Here is a 21,223-nt window from a genome sequence, read left to right on the forward strand (position 1 = left end):
AAGGAAGTTGGAGAGGATGTGATTGTGTCTATTGCTTTAGTAAGTTCATTATTCCATGTTTGGAGCAGAGCCAACACTAAACTCCTCCAAAGCATCTTGGAATGCTATTGGATCCAATAACCTCCTCAGGTGGACCAATCTAATAGGTCCTTCACCTCTGCAGAGGTGGGTTGTGGCTGTAAGTTCTACCTTAACCAGATGTTGATCAGTCCATGACAATGGGGAGGTGACAGGAGTCCCCACCCACGTAACATTATTCTGATTATAGCAAAACACCAAATCGAGTGTGTGACCAGCATCATGTGTTGGTCCAGAGACCACCTGGGATAGGCCCGCAGTCATCATGGCTGCTGTGAACTCTTGAGCCGCTCCCGACAACCCTGTCCCAAAATGAACATTGAAGTCACCCACCACCAACAAACTGGGCCACTCCAATGACAACTCAGCAACCAGGTCCGTCAGCTGTTAGTGAAATTCAAAACAGATTTTGAGGAGCTCCAAAAAGATCTCTCCAAACTGGGGGAGTGGGCGACAAAGTGGCAAATGCGACTCAATGTTAGCAAGTGCAAGGTGATGCACACTGGGACAAAAAAACCCAACTTCAAGTATACGCTGATGGGATCATAGCTGTCGGTGACTGATCAAGAGAGTGATCTTGGGGTTGTGGTGGACAGCTCGTTGAAAGTGTCAATTCAATGTGCGGCAGCTGTGAAAAAGGCAAATTCCATGCTAGGGATCATTAGCAAAGGGACTGAAAATAAAACAGCTAATATGATAATGCCCTTATACAAAACTATGGTGCGACCACACTTGGAGTACTGCGTACAATTCTGGTCACCACATCTTAAAAAGGACATTGTAGAACTGGAAAAGGTACAGAAGAGGGCAACCAAGATGATCAGGGGCCTAGAGCACCTTTCTTATGAGGCAAGACTACAACACCTGGGGCTTTTTAGTTTAGAAAAAAGACGACTGCAGGGAGACATGATAGACTAGAGGCCTATAAAATCATGCATAGTGTGGAAAAAGTGGATAGAGAGAAATTCTCCTCTCTCTTACGCAACACTAGAACCAGAGGTCATCCCATGAAATTGATTGCCAGGAGGTCTAGGACCAACAAACAGAAGTACTTTTTCACAAAACGCATGATCTACTTGTGGAACTCTCTGCCACAGGATGTGGTGACAGCCAACAGCCTGGATGGCTTTAAAGGGGGTTTGGATGACTTCATGGAGGAGAGATCTATCAATGGCTACCAGTTGGAGGGCTGTGGGTCACCTCCAGACTCAAGGGCAGGATGCCTCTGAGTACCAGTTGCAGGGGAGTCACAGCAGGAGAGAGGGCATGCCCTCAACTCCTGCCTGCTGCTTCCACTGGCATCTGGTGGGCCACTGTGCGAAACAGGATGCTGGACTAGATGGGCATTCTTGGGCCTGATCCAGCAGGGCTGTTCTTATGTTCAGCTCAATTAGGGACTCCACTGGGCAGCAGGGTGATTGGTAAACCAGCAGAAGCCCCAGTCTATCCCTGATTGATTGATTGATTGATTCAATTTCTATACCACCCTTCCAAAAATGGCTCAGGGTGGTTTACACAGAGAAATAACAAATAAATAAGATGTCTCCCTGACCCCAAAGGGCTCACAATCTAAAAAGAAACATGATAGACACCAGCAACAGCCACTGGAGGGATGCTGTGCTGGAGCTGGATAGGGCCAGTTACTCCCCCCCGCTTAATAAAGAGGATTACCACGTTAAAAGGTGCCTCTTTGCCAATTTAGCAGGGTTGGGACAAAACCAGACCACTAGCCTATCCCTGGTCCCTAGACTTAGGTACACATCCTCTATAATAAAGAGCTAAAGTGTGCGCCCATGTCTCTGTGCCCGAGAAAGATACGGCCGCAGAGACACGGCAGCCATGTTGTCTCCCAGGTCAAAAGAAGAAGAAGCGGGGAAGGAGAACAAGTGGGAACCGGGGTGGGCAGAGGCGGGAGCGGTGAGGGAGAGCAAGCGGGAACCGGGATAACGGAGCACAACCGGGAACCGGGGAGGGCAGAGGCAGCAGTGGAGAGGGAGAACAAGCGGGAACCAGGGAGAACTCTTGGCGGTGGCGGAACTCTCCGCCCGGCCGCCCACAGCGCTGGCGGCATTCTTGGCCTGGCCACCCAGCTGCCCGCGCTGCCGGCAGCACTCTCAGGCCCGGCCACCCGCCCGCGGCGGCGGCGGCACTCCTTGCGGCAGAACTCTCTGCCCGGCCATCCACAGTGACGGCGGCACTTTCTCTCCCTTTTCTCAGGAGAGAAAAGGAAGGAATGAAAGAGAGAGACGGGAAAAAAAAGGGAAGGAAAGGAGGGCGAGAGAGAGGGAGAAGGAAAAAAGGAAACGAACAAACAAAAAAGATTCTAGTGCCCGTTATTTTAACGGGCTTAAAAATACTAGTATTCAATATAGGCCAAATCCCTGACAGGGACCCTGGTAAGGGAGATGTTATTCTTATAGACCACAGCCACCCCACCTCCCCACCCACCTCCTCTCACTTGCTCCACCATGGAGTTACCCTCTGAGAGAAACTGGGACAAAACCAGGCCACTAGCCTCTCCTGACCAGGTCTCTGTCATACACACCAGGTCAGCTCCTTCATCCCTAATCAAGTCATGGACTATCTCAGATTTATTTTGAACCGACCTGGCATTAGAGTAATATGGTGAGGTTCTGTGGTGGGTGGCATTGCTCTCCAAGGTCAAAGAGATGGTAGGCCTGCTGGAAGGGGAAACAGCAATTAAATTTCTGAATTTCCTTCCCTATAATGGCCCACTGACGGACCTACCAACTGCATATCTTCATCGATTCCCCACCACCACTGGTATAGCTGCCCCAGGGTCATTCCCCACCTCCCCATCTCTGTTCAGCCCAAGACACATACCTGTACCAGGTCTAACTAAGTACTAGGCAACAATTACGTGAGCAGGATTCTTCCTCCCAGCAGTCCAAAAGCAATAAGTCGGCCCTAGCCCTCAGTCTGCATGAGAGAACCTTCCAAAACCAAACGAGAAAAACCCTGTGAGGTTTACTGAGTGGAAGCTGCTATCCTTAACTGTGTGTAAATTTGGAATCAGCTAAGTTAGGCTTTCACAGCTGTTTATCAGGCTATATAAAATCCTAGCCTGAAAAATGAGCAGAGACTGACATGCAGATCCAAGCGCTTTAAATTATGCCAGTACCTGCCACGATGCTTATAAAACCATGCAATAAATGAACCCGTCATGCCAGCCGCAGTTGCTGGAGGGATTTCTTTTCCTGCTGTGTCTGGGAGACAACAAGGTAAAGTGTGCCATTGAGTTGGTGTTGACTCCTGGTGCCCACAGAGCCCTGTGGTTGTCTTCGTTAGAATACAGGTTTACCATTGTCTCCTCCCATGCAGTATGAGATGATAGCTTTCAGCATCTTCCTATATCGCTGCTGCCTATTGCTGAGGAGAAAAAATCCTTTGGGATTTTAGAATACAAACTGATAGGCATTTAGCGCACAATACGCTGGATGTGACAGTCATTGAGAAGAATCGGGTTCTGATCATTGATATTGCAATCCCAGGGAATAGACAAGTCGGCAAAAAACAATTGGAGAAAATAACTAAATACAAGGACCTTCAGACTGTAATTGAGCGTCTCTGGAAAAAGAAAACAGTAGTGGTGCCAATAGTTGTTGGTGCCCTTGGTGCAGTACCAAAAGAACTTGAACACCATCTTGACACCTTGGGCATCAATAAAATTACAACACATCAGCTACAAAAGGCCACACTACTCGGGACAGCACAAATACTACGGCGCTATCTTTAATTTTTCTTTAGTTATCCTAGACCCTTGGAAAGGGCCCAATAATTAAAGTACCAAATCCAGTCAATAACATCTGGTAGACTGTGTGTAAATAGATGATGATGATGATGATGATGATGATAATAATAATAATAATAATAATAATTTAATAATTCAATGAAGCCAAAATCCACATCTGGCAAAGCCCTTCTGTGCATCCCACCACCTTCGTAGGTGCAGCTGGAGGAGAAGCTTGAAAGGGTCTCTCCTGTAATGGCACCTGACTAATGGAACTCCCTGACTTGTGAGATCAAACACACACCATCCATCCTTTTCCGTTTTTTGGCAGGCTTTTAAATTGTCTGGGAGCTCAGCCTGCTGTGTGTATAAGGGCCCTGTTTTTACTGTGAATGCTGTTTAGCGGGGAGAGGAGAGTTGGTCTTGTGGTAGCAAGCATGACTTGTCCCCATAGCTAAGCAGGGTCGCCCTGGTTGCATATAAATGGGAGACTTGATGATGTGTGAGCACTGCAAGATATTCCCCTCAGGGGATGAAGCCACTCTGGGAAGAACAGAAGGTTTCAGGTTCCCTCCCTGGCTTCTCCAAGATAGGACAAGATTTTTATAGGACAAGATTTTTTTATTGAACCAACAAACTACCAAAGCATAGGGCTGAGAGAGATTCCTGCCTGCAACACTGGTGAAGCCACTGCCAGTCTGTGAAGACAATACTGAGCTAGATAGACCAATGGTCTGACTCAGTATATGGCAGTTTCCTATGTTCCTATGTTGTAGCTTTGTGTTCTTGAGTAACAGCAGGAGTAACAGCAGGAGAGAGGGCATGCCCTCAACTCCTGCCTGTGGCTTCCAGCAGCATCTGGCGGGCCACTGTGCGAAACGGGATGCTGGACTAGATGGGCATTCTTGGGCCTGATCCAGCAGGGCTGTTCTTACGTTCTTATGTGTCTTTGCTGTTATTGGCTGGCATCCAGAGCAGCAATATCCACACACAGAGAGGCTGCTCTCAACTTCGCTGGAGTCTTCCTAATCAGCAGAGCATGCCAGAGATATGTTTGCTAATTTAGCCTGTTCCTGCAATGCTCTTGGGCTTGCAGGAATATGTCCCTGAGGGCCACATAGCATAGCACAGATTGCTGCTCTAAACTCCACTGTTGTTTTTAATGTGGTGATGTTCACTACTCTGAGGATATTATTATTGTTACAATTTTAAAAATGAATAAAATTTAGAGCATGCCTAGCCAATGAAAGCTACTTCCTTATTTTTAAAATGATGTTCTTTGGGTAGGGGTTCTCAACCTTGGGTCTCCAGATGTTTTTGGATTACACCTCCGATCAGCTGCATTGTTGGGCAAAGGCCATTGTCCAACTAAATCTGGGGACCCAAGGCTCAGAACCCCTGAGCTATACTCCATTCATATGATGACCATATATACCTGGATAAAGCCTCTGACCTGGGTATGCATGGTTGTGTGAATGGGCACACATTTCTATTTACACAACCATGCATACCCAGGTCAGAGCCTGGACCCTGATATACCTGCCCATGTGAATGGGGTGTTAGAGTGATGTCATGTTTGTTTGGCCTGTTTCCACACAGGGCAAACAGTACTAGCCTAGATAGACTACTGGTCTGTCTTTGTATAAGCCATCCTTTCAAAGATATATAATACTATTGTCTTGTATCCTTAGCTATTACTGCTCTAAAGTTTGTTCAGTGCTTCATTCTCAAGGACTGGAGTTCTTATTACTCAACAAGCTCCCTTTGATCTATCTGGAGAAACTGGTCTGCCAGCAACAGTGAGTTGTTGCTTCTCTCAGCTGTGTGATGGTATTCTCTATCAGTTTTACTTTGATGCTGAATTCTGGGAACAGCCACCACCAGCTGATTATGCCTGGATAAAAACTCTATTAAAGCCTCCCACTCTTGGTTCACACAACCTATTTGTCCATTTCCCCCCCACAAAGGAATGGTAGCTGAGAAAATAATGCAGTGATTCTTACTGCAGTGATTCTCACACAGAAAATACCCTTTTGATGCCTAAAACATTAGAGTGGAGGAACTCCAACAGGACAAAGTGTTAGAAAATCAAAAGTATACCCAGAGCTCTCTGTCATCATTTTAAAATGGCCAGCGTTTGGCTTCCCTTATGAAAGCCATGCTTCCAAAATGCCTGCATATGAGTCTTGAAGCACCTTAAAGATGACCGCATCAATTTAAAACACACACATGGGGAACATGCAGCATTAAATGTACAGAGGAGTACCACTGCTAGCCTTAAGTTTCTCTGAAGGGGAGGTGGCCACTATATTCCCTCAGTGTTCCAACTGTATGAAGCCAAGCCGCTAGCACAGTTGCTTTATGGTGCCCAGCTGACCCTTTCCCCAACTTTGCCAGATTGAAACGTCTGCAATCGCAGTTCCCAAGAGCAGCCCTTCAAGTACCAAGATGTGTTTCTAACGCCACCTTGCAACTGGAGACAGGCCTGATGAAAGTGGTGGCAAGGGTTTGGATGTCCATACTTAACTAATGGATAATTGCACCCTAACCCCCGTAAATGACCCCTGACCCTCAGCTTGACCCTGTGACCCCAGAAATTGGCTGAAAAAATGGCTAAAATTTTAAAGTGGTGCCAACTGCATGTACTCAAGTTGTGGTTGGCAGGGGTGTGTGACAATTGCCAGTCGCAGGTACTCAAATCGGCGATTGGTAAACCCACGGTTGGCGAGGGACAACTGTAATGCCTTCAGGCAAGAATTTCCTTATAAGAGATCAAGACACAATCAATCAGTATGCCTCCTAGGTCACTCATGTCTCTACCCAGATTCACCAGGTGTTTTTTCCTTGGATCCACCAGCTCCTCTTTTCTATGTCTTGGCACAGGCACCACCATTTTGCCCTGCCTTGACTCTCACTCCTGCTTCCTTTTCGCTTGCAGATCGGCTTTTTTCCTAACCCAGTTTGCACAGCACTCCTAACTGCGAGATTCAAGTTCATTTTTTTTATTTTGCCTGGGTCCTGGACTCCCACCTCCTCCAAGGGTCCTGGACTCCTGCTTCCTCTGAGGAGCTCAGAGTGCTGTACGTGGTTATTTTTATCCTCACATCAACCCTGTGAGGTAGGTTAGGCTGAGAGATACATAACTGGCCCAGAGTCAGCCAGTGAGTTTCATGGCTGAATGGAGATTTGAACTCTGGTCTTCCAGGTCCTAGTCCAACACTCTAACCACTACACTATGCTGGCTCTAGCTGACAAGTTGACAAGACAAAGGCTGGTCTCTCCTTTGCCATGCCTAAAGTCTTATTTTAGAATTAGTTTAGGCAGTGGTTGGCTGTGTCTCTGTGGGTCTTTTGAAGTTGCCTATAAAACAGGGATTCCTCCCCCTATCTGGAATTTGTCAGGTCTGATCCCTTGAAAAGTTAGTAGAATGTCTGAACACATCATGTTAACTGGATGGAAAGCAGAGAGGTTCAGGTGGTTCATGGACAGCTGGGTCTCCCATGGGAAGCAATGGGAAGTGAAAAAAGAACCGCCCAGAGACGTAAGTTTTAGGCGGTATAAAAATATGTTAAATAAATTCAATTCAATTCAATTCAATTCAATTAATGGGAACAACACAAATTGATAAAAGAACAAAGGAAAAGAATGTTTTCATTTTCTTTGGTTGGTTTTATGGCTGGATTTATTGCTATTGATTGTTGAATCTCACTGGTTGTTCTGCTTTTAGACTGCAGGTTTAAATGTTTTTTTGCATAATGCATTTCCACAGGACTCATTCCCACAGATTTCCCCATTGTTGTTAGTGGGGGAGCCTGTGTGAACATTACTTCTGCATGCGTTGCTTCAGTACAGTGTCGGGTTTCGAAGTCTGAAGTGGACCCAAGGTCCGCTGCAACATTTCAGATGATGATGATGATGATGATGATAGAGTTGACGAAAAACAATAAGAGAAAATAACCAAATACAAGGACCTTCAGATTGAAATTGAGTGGCTCTGGAAAAAGAAAACAATAGTGGTGCCAATAGTTACTGGTGCCCTCGGTACAGTAACAAAAGAACTTGAACACCATCTCGACACCTTGGGTGTCAACACTTCCACTGCAGAAGGCCATGCTACTCAGAACAGCACAAATACTATGACAATAACTTTAATTTTTCTTTAGTTATCTTAGACCATTGGAAAGGGCCCAATAATTAAAGTCCAGTCAATAACATAGGGCAGACTGTGTGTAAATAGCATAATAGTAAATTAACAACAATGGCTGACATCCTGATTAGTGTAGGGAGGAGGATGCAATGGGAGCTGTGTCTTCACAGCGGGAGGCTGCTCTTAATTTACCCAGAGGCTTCTCCACTGTCACTGTACGAGGGTGGTGGTGGGCAGGAAAACACCTTTTTTTGTGATCTCTGCCTCTGGAAGTGCCCTGTGCCTTCCAAAAATATGTCCCCGAAGGCCACACAAGCCCAGGACCATATTTCCAGAAGGAAGAGGGCACTTCTCGTTTACTACCAGGCACTACTGCCGCTACACCCCTGCCAGCATCTGCAGGTAGGGCTGGGAAAGAATGGAAGCCTCTGTGAAACCCTCAAGGACTTCTGCCAGTCCCTAATAAGAATACTAAGCTAGCTGGACTAATGCTCTGACCCAGTATATGGCAGCTTGTGAAGTTCCTGAGAGAATTAGCGACCCAGTGCAGAAGCCATTGTCACTCATGACTATTCTGCAGTTTTAGTAATAACATTAGCTGTATTCACACATCATGTTCAGCATGTACAGTAGTACACAATTTCTATTAAGAACATAAGAACAGCCCTGCTGGATCAGGCCCAAGAATGCCAATCTCGTCCAGCATTCTGTTTTGCACAGTGGCCCACAACATGCCGCTGGAAGCCACAGGCAGGAGTTGAGGGCATGCCCTCTCTCCTGCTGTTACTCCCCTGCAACTGGGACTCAGAGGCATCCCGCCCCTGAGGCTGGAGGTGGCCTACAGCCCTCCGACTAGTAGCCATTGATAGACCTCTCCTCCATGAAGTCATCCAAACCCCTCCTAAAGCCATCCAGGTTGTTGGCTGTCACCACATCCTGTGGCAGAGAGTTCCACAAGTGGATCAGGCATTGTGTGAAAAAGTTCTTCCATTTGTTGGTCCTAGACCTCGTGGCAATCAATTTCATGGAGTGACCCCTGGTTCTAGTGTTTTGTGAGAGGGAAAATAATTTCTCTCTCTCCACTTTCTCCACACCATGCATGATTTTATAGACCTCTATCATTTCTCCCCACAGTCGTCTTTTTTCTAAACTAAATAGCCCCAGGTGTTGAACCTTGTCTCATAAGAAAGGTGCTCTAGGCCCCTGATCATCTTGGTTGCCCTCTTCTGTACCTTTTCCAGTTCTACAATGTCCTTTTTAAGATGTGGTGACCAGAATTGTACACAGTACTCCAAGTGTGGCCGCACCATAGTTTTGTATAAGGGCATTATCATATTAGCTGTTTTATTTTCAGTCCCCTTCCTAATGATCCCTAGCATGGAACTGGCCTTTTTCACAGCTGCCGCACATTGAGTCGACACTTTCAATGAGCTGTCCATCACGACTCCAAGATCCCTCTCCTGGTCAGTCACCAACAGCTCAGATCCCATCAGCATATACTTGAAGTTGGGGTTTTTCGTCCCAATGTGCATCACTTTACACTTGCCAACATTGAACCGCATTTGCCACTTTGTCACCCACTCCCCCAGTTTGGAGAGATCCTTTTGGAGCTCCTCACAATCTGTTTTGGATTTCACTACCTGGAAGAGTTTGGTATCATCTGCAAATTTGGCTACCTCGCTCCTTACCCCTAATTCTAGATCATTTATGAATAAATTAAAAAGCACCGGTCCGAGTACAGATCCCTGGGGGACCCCACTTCTTACTTCCCTCCATTGTGAAAACTCTCCATTTATACCTACCCTCTGTTTCCTGTCTTTCAACCAGTTAGCAATCCACACATATACCTGTCCCCTTATCCCGTGACCGCTAAGTTTTCTCAGGAGTCTTTGATGAGGAACTTTGTCAAAAGCTTTTTGGAAGTCCAGGTAGACTATGTCAACTGGATCACTTTGATCCACACACTTGTTGACACTCTCAAAGAACTCCAAAAGGTTTGTGAGGCAAGATTTACCTTTGCAGAAGCCATGCTGGTTCTCTCCCAGCAGGGCCTGTTCTTCTATGTGCTTTACAATTTTAGTCTTGAGGATGCTTTCCATCAATTTGCCTGAAATGGACGTTAAGCTCACTGGCCTGTAATTTCCCGGATTGCCCCTGGATCCCTTTTTGAAAATCGGTGTTACATTGGCTAGTCTCCAGTCCTCCGGTACAGAGCCTGATTGTAGGGATAAGTTATATATTTTATCAAGGAGGTTGGCAATTTCACATTTGAATTCTTTGAGGATTCTTGGATGGATACCATCCGGCCCTGGCGATTTGCTAGTTTTCAGTTTTTCCAGACAGTTTAGAACATCATCTCTTGTCACTTCTATCTGACTCAGATTCTTTAGGCTCCATCCCCGAAAAGCCTGGTTCAGGAACAAGTATATGCTCAGTCTCCTCTGCTGTGAACACAGACGCAAAGAACTCATTGAGCTTCTCTGCAATCTCCATATCCTCCTTAATAATCCCTTTCACTCCCTCATTGTCTAATGGTCCAACTGCCTCCCTGGCAGGTTTCCTGCTTCTGATGTATTTAAAGAAGTTTTTGTTATTCCCCTTGATACTTTTAGCTAAATGTTCCTCAAACTCTCCTTTTGCCTCCCTTATGGTCACCTTGCATTTCTTTTGGCAGAGTTTGTGTTCCTTTCTGCTCTCTTCATTTGGACAGGCCTTCCATTTTCAGAAGGAAGTCTTCTTCACTTTTATGGCTTCCTTGACGGTACCCGTTAGCCATACTGGCATCCTCCTGGATTTAGTGGTACCTTTCCTCCTTTGGGTTATACAGTCTAACTGGGCTTCTAGTATTGTGGTTTTGAGTAAACTCCATGCATTATTTGCAACTGGCAAAAGATGGTGAGGCTGTTCTTATGTGCAGCCTAACCCAGTCAAGGGAAGCCCAGCCTGGGTTAGGTTGCATGGGAGAACTGCTGGGATTGGACCCAATCCAGGTGGGGCAGCACTGCCGAGCCCATCTTTTTAGCCCGACTGTTACCTGGGAGTGAGGGCTTCCTTAACTTGGGCTACTGGATCGTGTGTTTGCTGGGGCTATGTTTAGCCCAAGAGGACACAGAGATGGCCGCCTAGAGCACCAGCCTCTTGGGGAGTCCCCGGTGTATCATACATGTCATGCAGTGCATTGTGGGAACTCGGGAACTCCATGCTGCAGGCACGCAGCATGGATCATCTGAGAGCGTGACCCACACTCCCTGTGACATGGAATTGGCCATCTAGGGGAAGGTGAGTTTAATAAGCCTTCTTCCACACCACACCCTGCCGTCCTGCTTGGTCATGTGAACAACCTTAGTATCTTTTTGTGCAACATATGTGACACCTCAGTTAAACACAACTATTAATTAAATACACCTATGCTTACTGCAGAGTGCTTCTATTTGCACTCTGAATGCGAGGGGGCCTGGTTCATATTTAAAATGAAAGCATGTGCACCCGTTCAAACAAAAACATGAACATATGTACAGTTGTAACACCTGAATAGGGGGTATGGAATCTTTGCTTAACTGAGATTCAAATACGATCCAGGAGTACCAACTTTGTGTCCCTAGATGTTGTTGGACTACAGCTTCCATCTTCCCCAGCCACAATGGCCTTTGGTATGATGGGGGTTGTAGTCTAACCACACCAGGGGACCCAAGGTTGAGAACCCCTGGAATAAGATGATTGGTTTATGTAGTCAGTTGGCTATGTATTTGGGAATTATGGAATTATCATTCCATAAACTTCTGCTTGTTATTAATTAGAAATGGGATTGGTGTATCATGTCTCAACAAGAGTTTGATAAGGAAGTACTGGGCAAGAGACCAAAAGCCACTGCCCTGACTGGCAAAAGATGTGATCTTTTTGTACAACATACTTATGTGACACCTCCATTAAATGCGGCTGTTAATTAATGGGTGGGCTATGGGGTGGAGACTGCCTTGGTTGGCCAGATGGATGATCTCCAACTGGGAATTGATAAGGGAAGAATGCCTCTGTTGGTCCTTTTGGATCTCTTGGCAGCTTTCGATACTATCGACCATAGTATCCTTCTGGAATGTCTGAGGGGGTTTGGAGTGGGATGCACTGCTTTGCAGTGGTTCTGCACCTACCTTTCGGGCAGGTTCCAGATGGTGTCCCTTAGAGACTGCTGTTCTTCAAAATCCACTTTTGTATGGTGTCCCTCAGGGCTCCGTATTGTCTCTAATGTTGTTTAACATCTACATGAAACTACTGGGAGAGATGATCAGGAGATTTGGTGCAGGGTGTTATTAGTATGCTGATGATACCCAAATCTACTTCTCCATGTCAGCATCATTGAGAGAAATAAAAGAGCCCCCCATCTCTGAAAACTTTTTAAAAGTCTTTAAAGACACACCTATTCACCCAGGTTTTAATATTGTTTTAATCATTTTTATTAAACAATACATTTTATTGTTTATTGTTTTATTAAACAATAAATAAATATTGTTTTAATAGTGTTTAAATCATTTTAAAAAGTGGTTTTAAGATTTAAATTGTAATGTTCTAACTTTTACTATATCATTTATTTTGTTTTAACTACTCTTTTAACTTTTTGCTTGTTTGCTTGTTGTAAACTGCCCAGAGTCGTGAGTTTGGGTTGGTATAGAAATATGTTTTTAAAAAAAATAAAAATTAAACCCAGCTATGCTTACTGCAGTTTTTGTCTGAAGCCATGCTGTTGTCTGGATTTCCGTTTATAACCTCCCATCACATAATCTACTGAACATGCTTCAACCTAGAAAATGCCTTAAGCACTTAGACGTGGGATTGGCAGAGAGAGTGCCAAAGAGGGATGGCAGCTTGTACACAACTGTTAACCCGAAGAATAAGAAGCCTCAGCTGAGCTCACGCCTTTTCAGCATAGTTAGGGCTCTGTACCTGGCACAGGGGAACCAAAATGTTAGGATTAGGTTCCATTTTTATTTTGCTCTTGGTGTGCCTTCTGGTCACCCAGTTTGTAAACTTGCAAAAGAGAAGAAAACAGTTCCCACCGGGACCAACGCCTCTCCCGATAATTGGATGTTTATGGCAGCTGAAGTTCTTCCAATTAAGTCGTGATCTCCTGTCAGAGGTATTTATTTTCCAATGCTTTCTTCCAGTGATTCTTAGGCCAGCATGGGTGGCAGCTAAGAAAAGCTATTGGGCATAAGTGATATTTTAGTTATCATATATATGTAAATTGGGGCTCTTGCTGTTCTTTAGTAAAGATAGCCATGTGGTCACAGCAAGTTAACAATGTCTGTAAGGTTGACTCTTTGGGTGCAGTGAAGACAACCAATGTGATAGAGAATTCTTCAGCCACATCTAGCACAGTAATACCTTATTATTGTACTAAGTAAAGTGTGCCGTCAAGTCAGTTTCGACTCCTGGCTCCCACAGAGCCCTGTGGTTGTCTTAATCCAGGAATGGTTTACCGTTGCCTCCTCCCATGCAGTATGAGATGATGCCTTTCAGCATCTTTCTATATCGTTGCTGCCCAAAATAGTACCAGTGGCAATTCAAACCGGCAACCTTCTGCTTGCTAGTCAAGCATTTCCTCGCTGTGCCACTTAAGGTGATATTACTGTACTAGTTGTACAGTATTTGGACCAACTAAACTGGCACATAGTCTTGAGCAAGCTTTCAAGTCCCACAGAATTCTTCTAAAATGTTGGATTGGGATGGGAAGATGGGAATGCTAGGCGCTCCAAAAGACTATCATTTAAGAGGCTAAAGATGGTTTTTAGGAGTTACACCAACATAATTAGATTAGCCAGCTACTAAAAACTGACTTCAGAATGCAGCTGTACTTCTGAAACAAAGAAGAATGGCTGTTCCCCATTTTCAGAAAATATAAATGCTAATAGTTACTTGGTTCTATCCCAACACTAAAGATTGCTCAGGATAACGATAATTATTGTTATATTAAGCACTTGAAATATTAAGCATATTTGAGCCTTTCTTTGCTGCTGTTCTCCTGGGGATTCCCACATTGCATCTAAATGGATGTTCACATGACTGTAATATTTTGGTGAAGTATATCAGGATTTTGTACCTTTCTACGAGCTAGAGAATGATGCTGCCTTGATCCTGTTCTCAAATAATAGAATTTTAGGGTCGGAAGCAGTGCAGACCGACGTGATGAAAGTCCAGCCTGCTGGTAGCATGTCTCTCATTAATGTTGCGGCGGGGTGGGATGGGAGAGAGGGGAGCAATTAGGGGTGCTGGGAAGAAGAGGGCTGTGACTTGTTTGGTATCCCCCTGGGCTCGTTAGGACAAGCCATGTCTGGTTGGAAGGGAACTTGGAGGTCTGCAGGACCAATCTCTTGCTGAGGGCGGGGTACTATTCCAGCATCCCTGATAAATGGCTGTCCTGTGACAGCCTCTGTTTGAAAGACCCTCTTTGGCCTCCTTCGGATGTAACGCAGAACTGCGGGTCCAATGGACCCCCCCTCCCCCCGTCTGCATTTGGATGAAATGGAGAGCTACCTCTCTGCAGTCTCACTGACTGCAGAAAAGAGGAGAAACTGACTGTGCAGGCTCCCTTCTTTCATGAAGGAATGCCCACACAGCCAATAGCAGCCGGAGAGAGGAGGGAACTCCCTCAACTCCGGTTGCAGAGGGGTGAAACTGCAGTGCCAGTGTTCGGATGTAATACTGGCACCCCATAACCAGAGTTGGAGGCAGCAAAACCTACTGATAACCAAAGGTTCATTTCACAGTTTGGGGAGGGAAACTGCAAGCCCATTTCTTGTCAAAACTGTGGTTGCCCACATTCGGATGTACAGTTTCGAAAACAGGAGGTTAAGGGACCTCTGGTTTCATGTTATGTCGAATGTGGCCTTTGAAAGCCCAACACTGTGCAAGGCAGACTGTTCAACTGTCGAACAAGTCTTACAGTTAGAAGATTCCTCCTAATGTCTAGCCTGAATTTGCTTCCCTTCAATTTCAACCTCTTGGTTACAGCCAAGTAACTACAGAAGTGCCGACACGTGCAGTGAGGGGTGGATGTTTTGGCTCCAGAAGTGCCCTGCACCACCTGAAAGTATGACCCTGAGGTAGGGATGAGCATGGAACTGGTGGGGGCCGCTTTGACAGTGGGGCGATGGTGGCATTAAGGGTGGGGGAGGATGCACTTAACCCCCCCGGTGCATGTCTCCCTAGAAGTCCATCGGGGCAGCAGTGTACCTCCCTGCCGGCCCGCTCTGATGTTATCCGGAAGTCACTGGAAGTAGTAGCTGTGACTGCACGCATTGCGTTCATGAACATGCATGTCACACTCATGCGCATGCACGTTGGGTGCATGTGCGCGATGCGCACAGTCGCAGCTACTACTTCCGGTGACTCCGATAACGTCAGAGCAGGGCGGCAGGGAGGTATGCTGCTGTCCCGAGGGGCTTTTAGGGAGACATGCGCTAGTGCGGAAAACGCAGCACGGGGTGGGGAGTGCATCCTCCCCCACCCTTAAAGCCACCCCCCTGGTGTCGAACGCTCGAGCCGGGCAAGGTTCGAACCGGTTCGGAGGCCCGTAGAAGGGCTTCTGAACCTGTTCGTGCACATCCCTACCCTGAGGGTGCAGGGCACTTCTAAAAGCAGAGGAAATCAGCAAAATTTGCCCCCTCTTGTCTGTCTGATGATGCGTAGCTAGGAGAGATCTCTTCCTGGCATGCCTATACTACATTAATCAGGATATCAGCCATTGTTGTTGTTAGCATATAATAATGTATCATTATAACCATAAAATAAAAACCATTATTATTATTGGTGGGTGACATGATCCATAGCCCTCTGGTGATGGAAGAAGGACTGCAGTTGTGAAAGAAACCTTCAGAGTCCCTGCATTGAGGCTTCTTTCCGCAGCAGACCAGGCACAGGGTGGGGGTTGGGGGTTAGGGAGGAGCGATTTTCATGTCCCTCCCCTCCCTCCAAGAGCACTTTTGACTTGTATGAATATGTCCCTGAGGGCTGCGTGACCCTCAGGAACATATTTACAAACATTAAAAGGGCTTTTGGATGTGAAAATCACTTCCCCTGACTAGTCTGCTGCGGAACGAAGCCTTCATTGCACGTACTCTGAAGTAGGCATGTGCATGAACCTCAGTTTGTCGTATCACCGCCAAACGGGTTTGGTGGGTTGAGTCCAGGCTGGAGGAGCAGAGAGCAGCACCTTTACAAGGAAGTACAGCAGATCCTACCTGTACAATGCAGCTTCCTGCTGTGATGGCACTCTACCCAGCAGCTCATGCGTGGCGGCGGAAAACACATGGCATCCACACTTGTGCGGAAACCCTTTGTGTGGTCAACATGGTGTTGTTGGATGGGGAATAAGGGGTGCCAAAGGTTCCAGGGAAAAGGTGGGCTTTGAGGAAGGGTTTACAAGGAATCAACTTGTTAGGCACTGGAACATGTTAGGCAGTGGGATACATTTTGGGAGAAACGAAGCCTGTACAAAAGGGATGGGCTCCACTTGAAGCAAGATGAAACCAGACTGCTGGTGCTTAAAATCAAAAAGGTTGCAGGGCAGCTTTTAAAATGACACCTGGGGGATTGCTGACAGGAACTGGGCGGTAACTGGTTCAGCAAGCAAAATCCCTTAAGGTGCGAGGGTGCAAACATTTTGGATAAACCAGAAGGGGAGAGAGTAGAACCAGGAGAAGAGCAGACGGAAACACATGAGAGCTGGTCAAAAAGGTCTAGGAGATTAGGGGTGTGCACGGAACCAGCTAGTTTGATTCAGTTTGAGTCTAAATCCCCTATGGGGGGGGTTCTTGGAGGTGGTGGTGGTGTGTCTGTGGAGGTTCCCCCTTCCCCCCGCCAGCCTCCCATCCATCCAAAACTGGCCCATACGGCCATTTTTTGGCCCTTTCGGGCCTTTCCCCCTTGCATGGCAGCCATTTTGGAGGCCACCGCACCTGTTCAATGGGCTTCTGCGTGGCCTGGATTAAGCCAGGCCATGCAGAGACCAATTGCGCAGGCACAGTGGCCTCCAGAATGGCCGTGGCACTGCTGAGGGAAAGGCCCAAATGGGCTGAAGAACAGCTGAACGGGCTGTTTTTGGATGGATGGAAGGCTGGCGGGGGGAGGGGGAACCTCCGTGGGAATCCCCCCCCACCGACTTCAAGAACCCCCCCATAAAGTTTAATTTTTTTTTTTTTTTAAGTGGGGGAGCTCACGAATCCCCTGAACTGGCCGGCAGGGGGCGGGGGAGATGTGGTTCAGTCTGGGTGGTGGACCAAACAGAACCAAATCAGTACAATGTTCAACATGTTTGACGTCGAACCTGTTTGCACATCCCTAAAGGAGATAGCACATACCAACACCAGGTAAGAGACTCGACATATAGGTGTTTATATATACCAATTCCAGAAGCCTCTGAGCCAAGATGGGCAAGCTGGAGTGCTGGATTGCTAACACAGAAATAGATATAGTGGGTATAACAGAAACCTGGTGGAATGGTGAGAACCAGTGGGACACTGTTATTCCTGGACACTGTATATTAAAAAAGGGATAGGATCCAACAAGCTAGAAAACCTAGGAGGACCTAGGGATAAGTGACAAGGGGATAAGAGGAGAAGTACATGTGTGGATTGCTAACTGGTTGAAAGACAGGAAACAGCGGGTAGGGATAAATGGAGAGTTTTCACAATGGAGGTAGGTAGGAAGTGGGGTCCCCCAGGGATCTGTACTGGGTGGGACCGGTGCTTTTTAATTTATTCATAAATGATCTAGAAGCAGGGGTAAGCAGCGAGGTGGCCAAATTTACAGATGATACCAAACTCTTTCGGGTAGTGAAATCCAAAACAGATTGTGAGGGGCTCCAAAAGGATCTCTTCAAATTGGGTGAGTGGCACATGTGGTTCAAAATAGCACATGTGGTTCAATGTACGCAAGTTTAAAGTGATACCACATTGAGGCAAAGACACCGTGGCTTCACATAGCTGCTGATGGGATCTGAGCTGTTGGTGACTGACCAGGAGAGGGATATTGGAGTACTGCGTACAATTCTGGTCACCACATCTAAAAAAGGACATTGTAGAACTGGAAAAGGTACAGAAGAGGGCAACCAAGATGATCAGGGGCCTAGAGCACCTTTCTTATGAGGCAAGGCTACAACACCTGGGGCTATTTAGTTTAGAAAAGAGACGATTGTGGGGAGACATTATAGAGGTTTATAAAATCATGCATGGTGTGGAGAAAGTGGATAGAGAGAAATTCTTCTCCTTCTCACATAACACTAGAACCAGGGGTCATCCCATGAAATTGATTGCCAGGAAATCTAGGACCAACAAACGGAAGGACTTTTTCACACAACGCATAATCAACTTGTGGAATTCTCTGTCACAAGATGTGGTGACAGCCAACAACCTGGATGGCTTTAAGAGGGGCAGAGGCGTAACTAGGGAAAACGGCGCCCGGGGCAAGCACTGAAATTGCGCCCCCCCGCCCCTTAGCTAAGCAAGATCCTACACACACACACACACATACCCCCCACAACTGCCTACTCCTAGATTTACAAGGAATGCAAGCCACACCTAATGGCACAGCAGGGAAGTAACTTGCCTAGGGAGCAAAAGGTTCCGGGTTCTAACGGAAACACCTATATTGGGCAGCAGTGATATATGAAGATGCTGAAAGGCAACATTTCATACTACGTGGAAGGAGGCAATGGTAAACCGCTCCTGTATTCTACCAAAGAAAACCACAGGGTTCTGTGGGTGCCAGGAGTCAAAACCTACTTGATAGCACAACAAGTCACACCAGGGCTACCAACTTTCCAATAAGCCTCTGTAGCTAGTTGGGAATAGAGGCAGAGATAATGCAGTACTCATCACAGGAACTATACAATAGGTATTCAATAGCTATATCAAAAAGGTACACATACACAAAAGGTACAAATGTACTGCAGTAAGGTCAGCCACACTACTGGGAGTTCAATTTGGCTTTTCACTATTTTCTTTCCAATTTACTGGCTGACACACTACAGAAACTTGAAAACCCATTTTGAGCAGAGACCATCACAGTCACGAGACAGAAAAAATGGACCTATGGCAATGACAGCAGGACAGTGCACATTCTGTACTCTGGAAAGCTCTCGTTTGAACACAGCTTGAATTAATTTCCCAGCTCGTCTGTTTCAGAGAGCCACACTAGATACAACAATGGCAAACCTGTGTCTCGCACAACTGGGGTGCAAAGCAGTGCACTGCTTGGGGCAGGGGAGAGATTTTAGAGTACAGCATAGGCAGGCAAATGAACACTTTCCCAACCCGTATTCTCACCTAAAGTGTTTCTCTCTAGCTACTTTTCTCCCACTGGGAGTCCATGAGGTTATCCCTTCCAAGAGAAAAACTACTGGAGAGAAGTTGGGAGTGGGGAAAGTATGGGAGAGGAAAGGGTTCCGTTTCTCCCACTCCTTCAACTCTTTAAATCTCATACTCTAGCCCCCTTTGCTACAGGGAACCAGAACAACCTGGGTTGGATTAAGCCATATCACCCTCACACTATCATAGATGCAAGGCTTAAGGTGCCATTGGGGAGGCCCTGGAGGCAAGCAGGAAAGCTCTTTGCCCTCATTGCCCCCTATAGGGATAAATAGCTGGTTCACTCACAATCACTCCCTTGCAATCATCTCTTTAGATCTATATGCACACACCATGCAGAAGCTGCAAAGGAAAGTAGGTGCTGCAACCAATTAAACCACTAAGACGAGGGAAAAGCACACACAGAGAAACCTCAATCAAGATAGCAAAAGAACCTGTTCTTTAATGACAATGCAGCTTGCCTCACCAACCCAAGGTCTGAATCCAAATTGTTATTTTGTAAACTACAGGAGCACTGCTGGAAAGGCACAAACATTCGGTTGGTGACAGCCAAAGTTTCACCCATGAAATACCTGTTTGTAACCATAAGGAAATCTACTGCTATCCTTATGAGTGCAGGGCTTATATGGAGAAATGGGGGGAGGGCTAATTTGGTCATATGTGCTTGCCTTAGCAGATTCCCACTCCTCTTGGAAAGAGAGAGGAAGAAAAGACTCAATCCCACCTTTGAAAAACACCCCCTTAATTAAACCAAAAAAAAAAAAAAGGAAGAGAGAAATGCATTTCAGGCAAGATGTATGGATGCTTTTACACCCCAATCCTCTCCCTCCCCAGATCTGCATTAAATTTCAAGATACTGTATGCAGCTGGGCTCCCTGTTCCTTAGCCAAACACCACAACTTACCCAAACTCTGAGGCAACAGCAGCACTCTCGGGCAGAGGAATGCAGGAGCCTCGCCCAGCCCAGCCCCGCCCCCAGCCTGACCCGCACCGCCGGACTTGCAAGGGCTCCTGGGAGTTGTAGTTCGCAGCGGGAAAGCAGGTTTGGGGGGAAAACCCTGTTTTAATCAGGCTTTGCTGCAATTGCAAGCCTGTTCCTTCCTCTCTCTCTTCTCTTCCGAAGCAGGAAGGCCTCCGTGCTCGCTCAAGCCGTGTGAGCTGTCTGCAACAGGGGCGGCAGAGTTCTAAAGGCAAAGGCAGCAGGCGGCGCCGGGAGTTTGCATGCAGCCCTTGCCCTTCCCTGGCTTTGCATTGCATTGCAAAATAGCAGCGGCGTCGGCAGCAGCGGAGGCTGGCACGCAGGGTGCATGCCGACGCCCTGCACTGCCCAGTGCCAGCGGAGAATTGAGATAAGCAATGGGGGGGGCGTGCCGGGATGGGGGGAGGGGGACTGCTCCTTGCAGACTGCTGCACACACACACACACACAAATCACAATAAAATAAAATAAAATAAAATAAAATAAAATAAAAATTTCTGCAAAGGCAGGGGATTGGCGGGGCACTTTTTGGCGCCCCCCACGTGACCAAACGAGGTGGCGCCTGGGGCACGTGCCCCCCCTGCCCCCCCTATCATTATGCCCCTGAAGAGGGGTTTGGATAACCATGGAGGAGAGGTCTATCAATGGCTACTAGTCGGAGGGCTATAGGCCACCTCCAACCTGAAAGGCAGGATGCCTCTGAGTCCCAGTTGCAGGGGAGTAACAGCTGGAGAGAGGGCATGCCCTCAACTCCTGCCTGTGGCTTCCAGTGGTATCTGGTGGGCCACTGTGCAAAACAGGATGCTGGACTAGATGGGTGTTGGGCATGATCCAGCAGGGCTGTTCTTATGTTCTTATTATTTTCTTAGGACCGGAGTTTTCCACAGAATCAATATGGGTGACAATACGAAG

General features: G+C 46.7%; 1 protein-coding gene across 1 annotated transcript in view; it reads left to right on the forward strand.

The window, feature by feature from the left end:
* The window catches only part of LOC128351269 (cytochrome P450 2J4-like), a 57,588-nt gene that overhangs the window by 9,344 nt on the left and 27,021 nt on the right, over window positions 1–21,223 (forward strand). The gene's annotated exons all lie outside the window — the stretch shown is intronic.

This window comes from Hemicordylus capensis, chromosome 3 (genome assembly GCF_027244095.1).
Source record: "Hemicordylus capensis ecotype Gifberg chromosome 3, rHemCap1.1.pri, whole genome shotgun sequence".
NCBI classification, from domain to species: Eukaryota; Metazoa; Chordata; class Lepidosauria; order Squamata; family Cordylidae; genus Hemicordylus; species Hemicordylus capensis.